Below are 15,423 nucleotides of genomic sequence, written 5' to 3' on the forward strand. Positions count from 1 at the left end.
TTTTACTTCTCTCCAACATCACAGCTTCTATCACCTGGAAATCTCACTGTTGATTTTGCAGCAAATCCCTCCACATTTTTCAAATTGTCTTGGACGCTTTTTTTCTGCCATATGCCCTGTGTCACTGCTAATGAGTACTGCCGTTAATGTATTCTGGTTTACAAATGGCCAGCGACGGCTCGTGGAGGGAGTTACGGTGGGGCAGGAGGGCGGGGAGGGGGAGGGGCAGGGTGGAGGTTGCTAAAAACCGGCATATGGATAATTGCAGGTAAGTAAACAATTTAATTAATAAAGCGAATTTCGTAGCTCGCACTGCATTGCATTTTGCGATGCAAGGCGCACTACGAAATTCGTTTTATTAATTAAATTGTTTACTTACCTGCAATTATCCATATGCCGGTTTTTAGCAACCTCCACCCTGCCCCTCCCCCTCCCCGCCCTCCTGCCCCACCGTAACTCCCTCCACGAGCCGTCGCTGCAAATGGCAGTAGTAAAATTGGTCCACACCATTGATCTATTATGCGTTTCAGTAAGGCCATTGTAGACTAAAATGAAAAAGAACCTTTGGTGTGGCAGTTAAATGTCATATGGGGATGCTGTGTGTACTTACACAACCCAAATGCATGACAACAATATATAGCTGCCAGGAGTACCACTTTGATCTAGCAGGGCTCCTCTTTCAATGTATCTAGAAACACATGACAGGAGAAGTGTCCTTTGCCTTGTAAGAAAAGCCTATTTGTATATATTCACATGTCTGAAGTGTGCCTTCTAAGACCAAAGTGGACTTTTGTTCCAAAAACAACCAACACTCAAACATTTGCTTACTTTTGTTTAATATTTGCAGAAACAAAATATAGGCACATGAGGTTCTTGGCACAGAGCATGTGAGCTGTGAGCGAATGTCCAGAGGTGATGTCGAAAAACTCTATGTATGCAGGTTATTTTCCAAAATCTAAAGTGTTAACCAAAGCAAGTTAATCTTTAATTATGGTTGCCCATCCTACAATAGACATTTAAATACCAGTGCAAAGCTAAAAGTTTTTGACATTATGACACCACAGTTACTTTTCTTAAGTAGCACATATTGGAATTGGCTGCACACAGTAAGATAGGAAAGAGGGCAAAAGTCACTACTGTATTATCATACAACAAAAGTTTGCAATGAAACTAGGTTTAATTTTCACCTATGTCCATGTTTTTTTTCATGGTGTACAGACATACTATTGGAGTTTTTATTTTCGAAGAACAAAAATATCGGGTTGGAAATATCGAAAGGACAGAATATCAGGAATATTGGTGACCATAATTTCAACATGAAAGTAAAAAATAATGTTTTTGTTAACATCGAAGTCAGTAATATCATTAGTAAAAATATCGTTGTTAATAATATCAATGTTTTTCTTAGTGTTAAGTATTTTAGTATGTATTTTAAATGCATGTGTTCTATATTTTTGGTAAAGTATTGTATTTTTTATATAAATATATTACATTTTTAGAAGTTATTAAATAGTAAATTTAGGGGCAGATTTATGATAACTGGCGCATCCCAAGGGAGGCGCAGGGTTTTGACGCAGCATTGGTCTGAAAGTGACTGAGTGAAATCTTATAGATTTCACTCAGCCACTTTTGCGAGGCGCACCTGCCCCGGAACGCCCACCCTGCGCCGGAACGCCAACAAGCGGCGCAGGGCTTTACAACGTGACGCATCTGCCTAGATGCGTCACGTTGTAAATCGGTCATAGGGATGCGCCACGTTTACGCCGCAGTTGGGTGACGCAAACATGGCGCATTCCCAACATAAATCTGCCCCACTGTGTTTTAATCCCGTAGTGGGTTGTGGGTTTATAGGGGAATAGGGTGGTAAGTCATTTGAATATAGCAAATGTAATAATCATTTTTAGAAATGATTCATTATTTTTATAGGAGAATAGGTTGGGAAGTAATGTAATTATAATTAATTAACTATTAATTTGTATTCATTAATAATTTAGTATTTATTAATTTATATTGTTAATTGTGGTAAACTATGTATTATTAATTATTTATTAATTGTTTGCTAATTAATATTAATTAATTGGTAAATATGTAAATTGTGTTATATTTTAGGAGGGTGTTGTGGGTTTATAGGAGAGTAGGGTGGGAAGTAATGTAATAGTAATTTATTTATTTATATTTTTAATTATTTCGTATATTTATGTTTTTAAAAATGTATGATGTAAATTGTGGTAAATAGTATATTGTTGAATATATATTAAGTGGTTATTAATAATGATTGATTAATTATTTATTATGTTATTTGTGTGTGATTTTTAAGAGCAGGTTGTTTTTTGATGGAGGAGTAGGCTGGGAAGTTATTTATTTTCTTTATTTAAAAAATATATATTTAAAAATGTATTTTAAATTTATTTAGACTGTTAATTGTGTGAATTACATTATTATTCATTGATTTTAAATTGATTGTTAATTATAAAAATTAATTAATTATGTTAATTGTGTTATGTTTTACAACATTGGTGGTGGTATTTATAGGGGAATATGGTGGGAGGTACATTTTTTTAATAATTAATTGTTTGCAATGATTTTACATTATTTTACTGGAGTGAGAATAGTAAATTATTCCCCTCCACTATCCAACATTTCCCTACTGTTGCACTCTTTGGAGTGGAATAGTAGTTTTTACCACCTATGCTATTAAACACTTTTCATACTGTTGCACTCTCTGGAGTCGGAAGAGTAATTTTTACCCCTCCGCTATCCAACACTTTCCTTACTGTTGCACTTTCTTGAGTGGGAATAGTAATTTTTACCCCTCCGCTATCCAACACTTTTTTCTACTGTTGCATTCACTTGAGTGTAAATAGTAATTTTTACCCCATGCTATCCACCACTTTCCCTACTGTTGCACTCATTGGAGTGGAAATGGTAATTTTTACCCCTCCACTGTCCATACTTTCCCTACTGTTGCAGTCACTGGAGGGGGAATTGTAATTTTTACCCCCACCCTATCCAACACTTTCCCTACTGTTGCACTCTCTGGAGTGGGAATAGTAATTTTATCCCCCTACACTATCCAACACTTTTGCTACTGTTGTACTCACTGGAGTGGGAATAGTAATTTCTACCCCTATACTCTCCAACACTTTACCTACTGTTGCACTCATTGGAGTGGAAATATTCATTTTTATGCCTCAGCTATCCACACTTTCCCTACTGTTGAACTCACTAGATTGTGAATAGTAATTTTTACCCCTCCGCCATCCAATATTTTCTCTACTGTTTCAGTTAATGTAGTGTAAAATGTATTTGAAAAAGATTTCAAATATTTTAATATTTTAATTTAATATATATATTTTATTTTAATTTTTATGTTTTTGATGTATGGTCATATATATATATTTATATGTTTCTAACAATGTATAATTTAATAAAATAAATATTTATTAATATTATTAAGTAAAACTATATAATATGTTTTATATATATGTATGTTTCATTTTTCTACATGATATGTAATACTTTTAAGTTTAAACTTTTTCTAATAATTCTAAAACTTTTTTTAATTATTTGTATTGTTTCCTTTACTTTACAATATTTTAAACTTAAAAAAATGATATTTTTAACAATGATATTTTAGACAACTATTTTTTTTTCTCGATCATTTTTTACTTACAGTTATGTAGATAGGAATTCGATAGTCTGGACATTGATATTTTTACATCAATATTTTTGTACCTCAATATTTTTGATGTCCATATTCTGTCAGTGATCTGATTTTATACCACCAATAGCATGCAAAATAAGAAACAAGATTAAAGCAATAAATTACTGCAATCTAGAGATAAAAATAGTAGAGAACGCACATTAATGTGGTATTATTTTTTTTAATTACCTGAAGAATAGTAGCAAAAATCAAAACACTTTCACTTCTATAAGTTGAGTTTAGAAACATTTAACTTGAAACTCAAAGAAGGGCACATTAATGATGTGTGTCACACTATGCTGTTGGACTTAAACATTCTAAACAGCATTCATTTATTACACCACCCTTCTTGTTATTGTTTCTACTTTGGGGGTCATATGGATGGCGGGTGGACTTTGTCCACCCGCCATCCTACCGTGAAATGGGACCACCTGCCATTGGTGGGGGGATCCCATTCGTGACATTAGGATGCACCCGCCACACTGGCGGGAGCATCCTGCATTCTTGCCATTGCGGCGGGCGGTGCTCTCAGCAACAACCGCCGCAATGCCAAGAAGTCATGTCGTGCAGTTCCTTGCAAAAAGTGGCAGGCAACACGCACTGACTATCATGTTGCGCATGGAACTTCAGGTGAACCCCCTACCCTCCAGAGTCCCTGGGAGCCCGCTACGGGCCACCAATGGCGAAAACGCCTGCCTTTCCGTGGCGGCAACGAAGGCATGTCCCCACTGCAATGCTAATGTAAATGGCAGTGTCTCCCAGACACCACAAACATTTTAACTGCTTTTCCGCCCGGGCGACTCTTCGACCAGGCGGAAAACCGGCGGACGGTCTTTCCATCCGCCGGGGTCCCCCCCACCATGGTAATGTGGCGGGGGGAAATTCTAGGCAGGCAGAAGTTTTTAGCGGACAAATTGCCACCGCCATACAGGCAGTGACGATCCACCGCTAACTTAATGGACCCCTTTGTGCGTTAGACATTTCCCAGGGGCAGATGTGAGAATTGGACCTGGACTTCACTCTATACTTTTATTTTGGTATAATTTGGTAGTGATCTCTCCCTTCTGTCTTATCTTAAATAGTGCATTAGTAAGAAAATTGGTTATTAGTCAAGGAGGATGTAAATCTTGTCAGGTTCAACACAGGTCAATAAAACTTGACTCACCCCCTGGTAGATATAACACAGAGCAAACAAGCATACCTTAAGTGAAAGCGTGAATTATTTAGTAGCAACAAAACAATAAAAAGACAAAACAAGCGACAGTATCAATCTAATTTCTAAGAATAGAAAAAATGTGATTGAAGAAATCAAATAAATTATTCAAATCTAATTAGGGGACCCAGAAACATACATTTCAAATATTTTAGGGCAAAACATATCAAGAAAAAATAAAATGTCAATAAAGAATCACTGCTTTTGGTTGACTGGGACCTAGGAGTAATTTCAGGCCAACTGGCATGGAATGGGGTTCAAATGCACCAAGCAAGTCTTCTCGGTTAAAGATTTTACCTTGTAACTCAGTCTCTGAAAATGTCAAAAATTTCCAGTGGGGCAACATTGCAGGATCTGCTGAAGATGTTGGGTTTTTTTTGCAGGAAAAGCTAATGGTGGGAAAATTCAAATTTCAGGCCTGACAAAGTTTTCTCTTTAATTGGATACTTTTCACACTTTTACCATTGGGCATCCCTGAGGGTTATGTTTAAATTTGCATTACTGTACAGTGGGTCCTTGAGTATACTTTGGGTTTGACCGCCATATGAGCAGGCCCAGATTATATGTGTTTGTAATAGACTGGGGCACAGACTGTGGCAATCCAAACTGGTTCATACTGCCACTATAAATGCATAACAGTTGCACAATGTTGATTGAAATTCTTGATGTACCCGCTGAAAATGTAACACAATGTAACTCAATTTTGATTTGGAATGCCAATACAAAACAGTTAAAAAAATCTACCTCCAGTCATTTTTGAGGCACTCCAGTGAGGTGAGCCTGAAGGTGCATCTGATTAAGTCATCTCAGGATCGGAGAACTTTGCCATGAATTTGAGCTGAATCTGCATTCTTGGAAGTCCAAAGTTTTTCTAACCCCCAACTTTATACACTCTAGGTTTTTTCTGTGGCCTGCAGAACTTTAGGGCAACACTTAGGGGTTAGCACTGTTTCAAGTAGGGGCATAGACAAAGTTCTTGTGCTCGTCCATCAGGATGGAGGTAATGCCCTGCTCCATGGCTTTCCAAACTCAAGGTTGGCATCCTTTAGTGGTATAGGAGAGGAGTGTGATGCTGCAGCGATGTCCACCTCCCTGCACTGGGCGGCAGGCACTTCACAGTGCCTGCCACCTGGTACAGGGACATGTAGGAGGGTACCATGGGTACCACTCCAGTGCACCCACACACACCCAACACATTGGGGGCCCGCAAAGGGCCCCGCAGACATTCCATGGCTGTCTCAGCCGTGCGGACTGCTACCGGTGGAAAATATTAATCAATATTATTAATTAATATTTTTTAACATTGTTAATATCTTTAACTATTGTAAATTGTGGAAAATCTCACTGTTGTTCATTCATTCTAATAAAAAATGTATAGCAAATTATAAAACACCCATTTTGACTGCAAAAGCCGGATACTTTAGGAAACAGTTGAGCTGGTTAAAAACTCTACTGAAGAGCTGTTCCGTATTGACCTCCCCACGAGCTGCTAAGTTTGCCGTAGAAAATCAAAACATTTGCAATGCATTGACAAATGTTCGCCCACAAGAAGGTTCAGGACATATTTGACATATTGGCTTTTCTGCCAATAGTCAAACTATTAGGCAGTCACTGAACACTGATCTTTGAGTGAATGATACCGATCATGGCATAGACAAATCTTTTAGAATCTGCATGTCTGCAGTCACTGACTTGATGCTGTTTGGGCACAACACATTTTTCGGGTCTCCCTGCTGGGTACTGCAAGAACTAGGAACCCTCGCAGTCCTAAAAAATAAACAAAAAATCCTAGGCATTACTTTGATGAGAGACTCACCTACAAAAAACAGGTTAATGCAGGTATTGCATTGATTCTCTCTCGCTTGGACTACTGCAATGGACTTTATCTAAACTTGCAAAATAGGTTGTTGTCCAAGTTGCAGACTGTGCAAAACTCAGCAGCCAGGATCTCCTAAACCTACCCAAATTTACATTCTGCAACCCAGACCCTGATTTAACCTCATGTACTCCCTCTTAAGAAGGAAGCTATTTTAAAGCATGTTGAATAGCTTTTAAAGCCTTAGCTGGAATAGGCCATGAATATTTGAAAAATAATGTATTCCTGGTGGAGATAAAACAACCCGAAATGGTTACATACAAGTAAACAAATTGATTGTTAGGATCACTGATCCTAACAATAATTCATTATCTTATTCCAAATTAATATTTTGCACAACCTATATTCTAATGCAATACTCGACCTGTCCGTTTTTCACAATCCATAGAATCAACAATATATAGTCTTCCATGTTTCATCAATTTAATAATAATTTTGTATATTTGTCAAAACGTGATGCAGTCCTTAATTGCATTTCATCGACTTGAATCAAAGTCCTCCTCAGTTGTCGGTACAAGGGCCTTAAGAATCTAATTATATATTAAAATGAATTAAATTAAATGAGTCCTGTTTACAACCTAAAAGGTTGCAAACATTATCAATGTTATGTTTTGTAGTAGATCCTAACAACATTCCATGTTTTTTTGTGATCAGTCATAAAGGTATGCAGATACAATAACAATTCATGGTTACTCATAGCATAGAGAGCTCTCAAAAGACATTAAACCAGTACACAGTAACACATTTTAGATTCATATTTCCTTCGTAGACAAATGTGGATAATTGTAATTTAATGTACAACCACGTCGTTTGAAAATATTGTGGCCCCTGGGGGCCAATATCACCGTATCAATGATAGGAAGCTGTGGCAAGCAGGTATCGATCATTCTTTTTTTACTCTATCATCCTGCCAAATATCCAGAGATCGCTGGTCAATTTCGCCTACACTTTAATTTACTGCTGAAGTCATTCTGTTCTTAATGTATAGCCATACAGTCTCTAACATCCACTGTTTAAAGGTTTGCACTTCCTTCATTCTTCGTTGCTCGTTTTCTCAATTGACAGGCAGTGATGCCCTTATATACAATCAGACATGAATACAGCCATCTATAAAACACACGTGATTATGCATGCTTTATGCAGTTCTCTGCTTTCCAGTCTTTCTATATACAATGACTATGGGTCACCCTACTGTCGATGGCTAGAATGCAGGCTTTCTACTTTCCTCATTTAAAAATGCCTTGCATAAATGTACGTGTATTCTCAGTCGTCTATCACAAATTAATTGGAAGAAAACTGCATAATATTTTGTCGCTTTTAAAAAAAAGATTGTTTTTGGCTCCGCTGGAGGAACATCCGAACGAGCTCATAATACGGTGCAGTGTATTTAAAAGATATAAGTGACCATCAAACGTAATCATAACCGCTTCTTCACAGTCCGAGCCTTATTTCTCAAAAACATATATGAAATATTTTTAATAACCGAATCTAGGACTATTATCCCCACCATTACGTTTTCGGTAGCTTATTTAGAAATTATTTACATTTTTGTCCCGCTATTAATATGTCTGAAAAATGTAATTTTTTTTATATATGAGTTTAGTATTTAACCGTTCTTACTAATTTGTGTACATTTTGACTGCTGAAGTTGGTTGAATACAAACATTTTTCGTTCACTTTTCTATTGCCCTCTAATGACACTCCTCGACCTGCTGATTTGCAATGGTTATTTTTGCATATGACGTACTTTTTGCATTATAACAATATGGCTGATGTATGAGTTAGTCTGCATGTTATACCCTGCAGTAGAACAGGGAATATTGTTTTAATCAAATCTAAATTAAAATATAAAAATACTAGCAAACAATCAAAGCAACCCACACCTTATCTCACATGATAGATATGCTCTGTGAGATGTGAAAATAACAGCAAAAATAACATAAAACAATATCATGTATAATGATAATACTCCAATATTAATAATAACAACAATTATACAATGCATAATTATGATAATACATATTACCATCATCGTTATTATTAGTATTACATCTGGGCTTAAGTGTAACCTACAGTTCTTCCTTGCTTATTAAATATCTTATTTTGTGTGAAGGATTTATGTGAAGTTCCTAAGTAATAGACGAATGGGAAAAGTGTAAGTGTATGAAATATTTCTGAAAGAAGAATTGTTTTTTGCTGATCATGACTAAACGATGCGCATACTTCAGCTGCTAATAGCGAGGAATGCTTTACTTTCTGCTTCTGCAAACACAACATCTCAGGAGGACAGTCAGTCGTATCTGCCACTATCAATTTCCGAAGATCGCTAACATTAGCAAATATATCACGGAATCTGCCACTAACTTGTGAGTGGACTTCTTGGCTCACTCCAATATTGATTACTGTAACTCATTATTGATCTGTTTCTGCTTCCATGCGGCAGGCAGTGTGATCTACTGAGAGAGTCGCACACCTCTCAGCGTTTTAAACATAGAACGGTCTCCATTCTCTATGTGTTATATTTTTTGCCGAAACAAAATAAAACACGAATATGCAGTATTTTGCTTTTATAGAGGTGAACTCTGCCAGGTACGTATTGTAAACACGTATTGATGCAAAAATAGAAGGAAACAGCTGCCAATTTGCAAAGTTCGAATTTAAAGATGAGAAATAGTCCTTTGGAATTAGAACACAATACATAATACTAGCAACTATTAGAAGTGGCTCTTTAAGAAATGTTATCTCAAAGTGTCCACCTCAATGGATATTATTGCTATTGTAAATCAGGCAAAGTGATTTGTAATTCACAATTTTTTTTGAGATTGTGTGTTTGTCCTACTACTATTTAAGCATGCTACTTGATCATGAAATACCTTGAAGAAAACAAGAGGTGGTTGGCAAAACAGGAACAGTTTGTTTAATTAAACATAGCGGCCGGGAGAACAGGTACAGGCACAGGGTCTGAGTACTGTCTCAATTTGCAATCAGTCTGTGACTTTCTTTTATATGGTCCATCGTAGGTAATAAAGGATCCGGCGATCCCAGTATGGTGAGGAATGTAAGATGCCGCCTTTGTAGTCATGAATTCATTATCTAATAGATAATACATGTGGGCCTTGACCTTATGTGGACACAATGTGGCCAGTGGGAAACCTGTCCACATGTCTGTCATGAGGAGCACGTGATCATTTGTGTTCTGTGTCCCAATTAGCTATATGTTCCTAACTCATGTGGCATCTGACTTTATGGTGATTTAGGAGCAAGCCTACCCCCCTCTGGCCAAGTGGGCCTTATTGGTGCCAATCTACCTTGACCATTGGGGAAACAACATTTACAACGCAACTTTTACAACGCACTACCATTACAATGAAACTTTTACAGTGCAACATCCATTACAACGCATGCAATTACAATGCAACCATTACAACGCATGACACTACAACGCATACTACTACAACGCATGTCATTACAATGCAGTCATTACAACGCATACCATTACAACGCATACCATCACAACGCATAGTACCCTTACACTATCCAACACTTTCCCTACTGTTGCACCCCCTGGAGTTAGAATAGTAATTTTTACCCTTACACTATCCAAAACTTACCCTACTGTTGCACCCCCTGGAGTTAGAATAGTAATTTTTACCCCTACACTATCCAACACTTACCCTACTGTTGCACCCCCCTGGAGTTAGAATAGTAATTTTTACCCCTACACTATCCAATACTTACCATACATTCAATGTAATGGTATGCGTTGTAATGGTATGAGTTCTAAAGGTAGTATGCGTTGTAATTGAATGCGTTGTAAAGGTAGTTTTTAAAAATGTGTTGTAATGGCATGTGTTGTAATGGAATGCGTTGTAATGGATGTTGCGTTGTAAAAAATGTCTTGTAAAGGTATGCGTTGTAACATCATACATTCAACCATTGTAGTGTTGCTGTGCCTATCTGTGGGATTGATCTAAGGTTTCCTGTCCTTGTGTTGGCTGCCAGTTACCTGCCAACCCATCTGTGACCTATCAATCAATATTCCCCAGCCTAGGTCTCAGTGCTTACCTGACTATATATTTGTGAGTTAGGGATGATGTGAAGTTCACAACGGGTGAATTTTTCAAAGAAAGATGCAATTTCATTCACATAAATGAATGCATCGGTTTTCATATGTGCATCAACTTTTTCCATATTAACAGTCCCCCCTCTAGTTGATTTTTCAACTACACTATCTTACCCATACTTTTTGACAGTTATTTTATTGGAGTTTTGTTGTTCTTTATGCTCACGTTCGGTAAACACTACCTTCCTTTTTACGTGCATTTTCCCAGTTTGAAGACTGCATTTTACGGCAGGTAATCCCCAATTGTACAGACCCACATAAAAATAAGAACACAATGAAAACTGGCAACAGCAATGTGCACAAACTGGAGATCCACAGGGGGAGCCAGGAGAATCAATTTAAGAACTCCTGCTCAGGGGCACCTCTATACTCACACATGTCTCATTGTAAGTGGTGCAGTGCTTGGATGACAAGAGTCAATGTTCCATTCCCATATTATTCCCTGGAATGTGCATCACGACACACCGATCTTGGCACACACACCTCCATCCATTGGTGTCATTATGACTAACACTTATCAGTGCTGCATCACCATGAGGCAATTGCTCTTAGTTCTTGCTTGATCAGATTAAGGCTGAGTTCAGTGATGTTCATCCTTTTAAGCATCTCCCACCTGGGTATTTGCAGCCAGGGAGCAAGCTTTTGTCTGTAGGGTAAAGAAGGGTATGGACCCTTCTGACGATATTTGTGTGTCTGTGAACAGTCTGTATTCTTCTGGGATGTCCTTGTACTGAGCCCAGCAAAAATATTTTTTCTTTACATAAGCTTAACAGGTGCTGGTACAAGTCTGAGAGTTCTTCTTCTTGAATGACCAGGGTTGGAGTGTTTATGATGACCAGGAAACAGAGTCCGTGCCATCCAGCGATGAGCTGAGTAAAGGCAAACTCGCCACACGGACAGAAGTAATCCATATGTGTGGAGGTGCCCAATTGCATATCCGGAATGTGCATAATCACTCTGCAACTAGAATTTGTGCCCAGTGGAAGCATTGCTTTACCTCTGAAACATACAGAATACAGTTTAAGTTTCTGTACAACTAAAGGTTGCCCCTTCCCTTGTAGCCAAGTGTATCCACCCACTTCGGTATACTAGATTTCCTGAAAGGAGGTGTTCATGCTCTCATTCAATGCTCCCCATGTGAAACATTCCCCTTATTATCCTCGAGCTGGACAGCTCTACACAGCAACTACATGTCAGGGGACCACTTGTTGTTAAAGAAGACTGCCAATAAACATAAAGACCTGATTGAAAAGGGCAAAGTCCAATTTCCTTTGTAGAACTGCTGGTGGGGGGCTACTACCGCAACCCAACTGCTGGTTACAAACAATGAACAGTCTTATCCAGTCCCAAATGCCCAAAGAATTATATTCATATATTTGTAAACATACATTTATCCGTGAACTCCATATAAACATTCCCCCTACTGAAAAGATGTATATAAACAAACAAAGAATTGTGTGAAGATGAGAAAGTCCCTCATGTGCGCTTCACCAGAGGAGCTGCTGGTAGGTTTCACCAGTTTGTCCACGTTTCTCATCATCAGTAACTTTCTCACCGGTGGAAAAAAAAGAAGAAAAGTGTCCAGTCTGAAAGAAAAAGGTGCGGACAATAATATGTGTATGTCAAAAGCAACCCTGTAATGTGCATGAGAATAAAATATTTCTCCAGATAAAATTGAGTTAAGACTCACATGTACAAGGTTCTGATTTTACTCAAAGCTTAAAAGCAAACTGCATGTTGCAGACCCCTTTAAGATTGGCCAATATGTTTCAATGCCTGTCTTCTGTTGCTGCAATTTTGTCAGGGCTTGAGGTCGAAAAGCACCTCACTGGACTCAGAGTGACTGATAAACATAAACAAAAGAACTAGTTTAAACTCCCAACCAGTTAGGACATCCTCCATAACATCTACTGGATGTCAAAAATTACTTATATGGCACAAATATCAGGGTATATTTACCAGGAGGTAGCCAAGGGCAATCATACCAGTTTCCCACTGTGTCAAAGGGTGTTTCCTTCAACAGTAAGTCCCCCAACTGCACACTCCATTGCTGTTACTTTACCTGTGAAAATATGGATCAAATGTTCAATTGATTCTAAAGGGAAACACAGGCTGACCAGTTCAGATTGTTGCAGTACATCAGAACCTGCCATGTTCCGCAAAAGTTGCACACAAAGGACAAGGCATATTTAAATCTTACGCTGTGTCAACCCGTCCTTAATTGACTGCGTTAATAGCGCCGTCCACACAATTTATTAAAAACAAAAATGTAAAACCCCTCTCTGTTAAATTCCTTGGAGTAGTCATATATCAAGGCTCACTCACCAATCCTAATAGTCACACGCATACTCATTAGGACGTGTTTCTCCTCTCATCATGCTGCACTTTCAAGTTCACGGCCCGGTCACATCACGTTGAAGCCCCAATGTGAGCATCATGTTTAAGTGATGTTATTTTCTATTTTGAGCACCTAGGAGCCGTAGGGCATAGTGCTTAAATCAATCAAAGGATTTAAATTTCCATCAAGACAAAATTCCAGGGGCATTTCTTCATTTGAAAATTATCATTGCCTATATACAACAACACTTTCTTTAAAAAAAAAATGTTGTCAAGTTACATCCATCGATACATGTGAATGTGCTAGATGCAGGACTCCAGACCCTTCTGTTGAGTGAAAAAATATCACGGAGCCACCAAAAACAAAATACATCAGCGTCGGTAGGATTCTGACCAGACACCCGAGTGTCTACCAGCCCCATTTTCAGCTTCCTACCTTTGACCAAAATTAACCAGCATATTCCTAATAGTCACAAAGGTCAAGGGCATCCATTTACTGCTCTTAATCTGTAAGCAAACATTCCTATAATGATTCCCATATTATTTCAAGGTACTGGACATCATTATGTGGGACCGCTCAATCTAATCAATCATAGCAAATATCCTCACTGACACCAAGGTTACAGTCATCATCTCCCACACAGGAATGTGCAGTATTGAATGGAACCAGTTCTCAAATGCCAGCGATTTTTCTGCTGATCTTATTCCACTCAATAAAATCATTTAGGCCAGATTGGTCAGCCTTTTCAGAGAAAATCCAACAGACCTCCTTTCTTGCAGGGATCCCTTCTATGTTGCATGCCTCACAGACTACTCTTTCTAGCACAGTCCGATTTAGTGCTCTGTGGTCATGACGTTGGTCCTGAACATGGCGTACCAACTGTGTGGTTAATTTTCCAGCTTTTATTGTGCTCAGATGTTTTTGGATTAATACTTAGATTTTTCTTGGGGTTAAACCTATGAAGTGTAGGTCACACTCACAGGTAAGTCTATATATCATGTTTGTAGTGTTGCAGTTGCTGAATTTATTCTGATACAATGTGATACCATTCGGCAACTGCACACTACCGGTCTTTTCCATTAAATCACACATCGAACAACTACCACAAGGGTAAAGTCTGGGCAGGATAGTTGCATTTTTTATGCACTGCATCGAACGGGTGTGCACTAATTTATCTTTTTGGTTACACGCTCGCTTGGACGCAAACCTGCGCAGTGGCATCTTGAATTCAGTTGTGGATAACAATGACCAATATTTCCTAATATATTGTCGTATTTTAGTCGACAAGGGGTCAAAAGTCATACCCACTGGCAGACAATTACTACTCTGTCTGATATTTCTTTCAAGCAGAGCATCCCAAAGTGTATTTAAAGCTCTTTTACCACCCTAGATGGATAGGCCCTTTGTACCAGTTTATCAGCCAAATTCTCAGACTTCTCCATATATACATCTGTAGAGGAACAGTTCCTGCGGTACCGCAGAAACTGGCACACGGGAAAGTTATCCTGTAAGGCCTCCAGATGTAAAGATTGATAATGGAGCAATGAGTTTCTGTCTGTAGGTTTTTGAAGAACAGTGGTACATAGTTTGTTATTAACCACTGAAATGTCCAAATCCAAGTACAGTGCCATCCAATAGCCCATTGTCCAGGTGAACTTAAGGCAATTGCCTAATTTGTTAAACTATTAAAAGAATTCCAAGAGACCACTCTCCGGTCCAGACCAGAGGCACAGCACATCATCAATATACCTCTTTCAGAGGCCAATATTCCTCTGGAAGGGGTTTGATGTGTGATGAATATAGTTTTCGTCAAACTGGCCTACATAAATGCAGGCCACACTCGGTGCAAAAGTTGCAACAATGGATGTTCGGGACACTTGTAAAAACAGCTGGTTCTTAAACTGTCAAGGCTAACTCTATGCATTGTAGCACAAACAACTGAGGTGTGTCATAAAATCAGTCTTGAGCCCCAAGAGCAGGCGCTGCTGCCACCAGCATGGCATCTTGAGGTATGCTGGAATAAAGTGACTCAATATCTATGGTCAACAAGATATTATTTGTAGGATCAAACTCTACTTCATTGAGAATATCTAAAATGTCATATCGTGGACATAAGAAGGTTGTTTAAACACTGACTCCCTCAGAAAAAAGTCTGCAAATTGATACAATG

The sequence above is a fragment of the Lissotriton vulgaris genome, chromosome 3_2 (assembly GCF_964263255.1).
Source record: "Lissotriton vulgaris chromosome 3_2, aLisVul1.2, whole genome shotgun sequence".
Lineage (NCBI taxonomy): Eukaryota > Metazoa > Chordata > Amphibia > Caudata > Salamandridae > Lissotriton > Lissotriton vulgaris.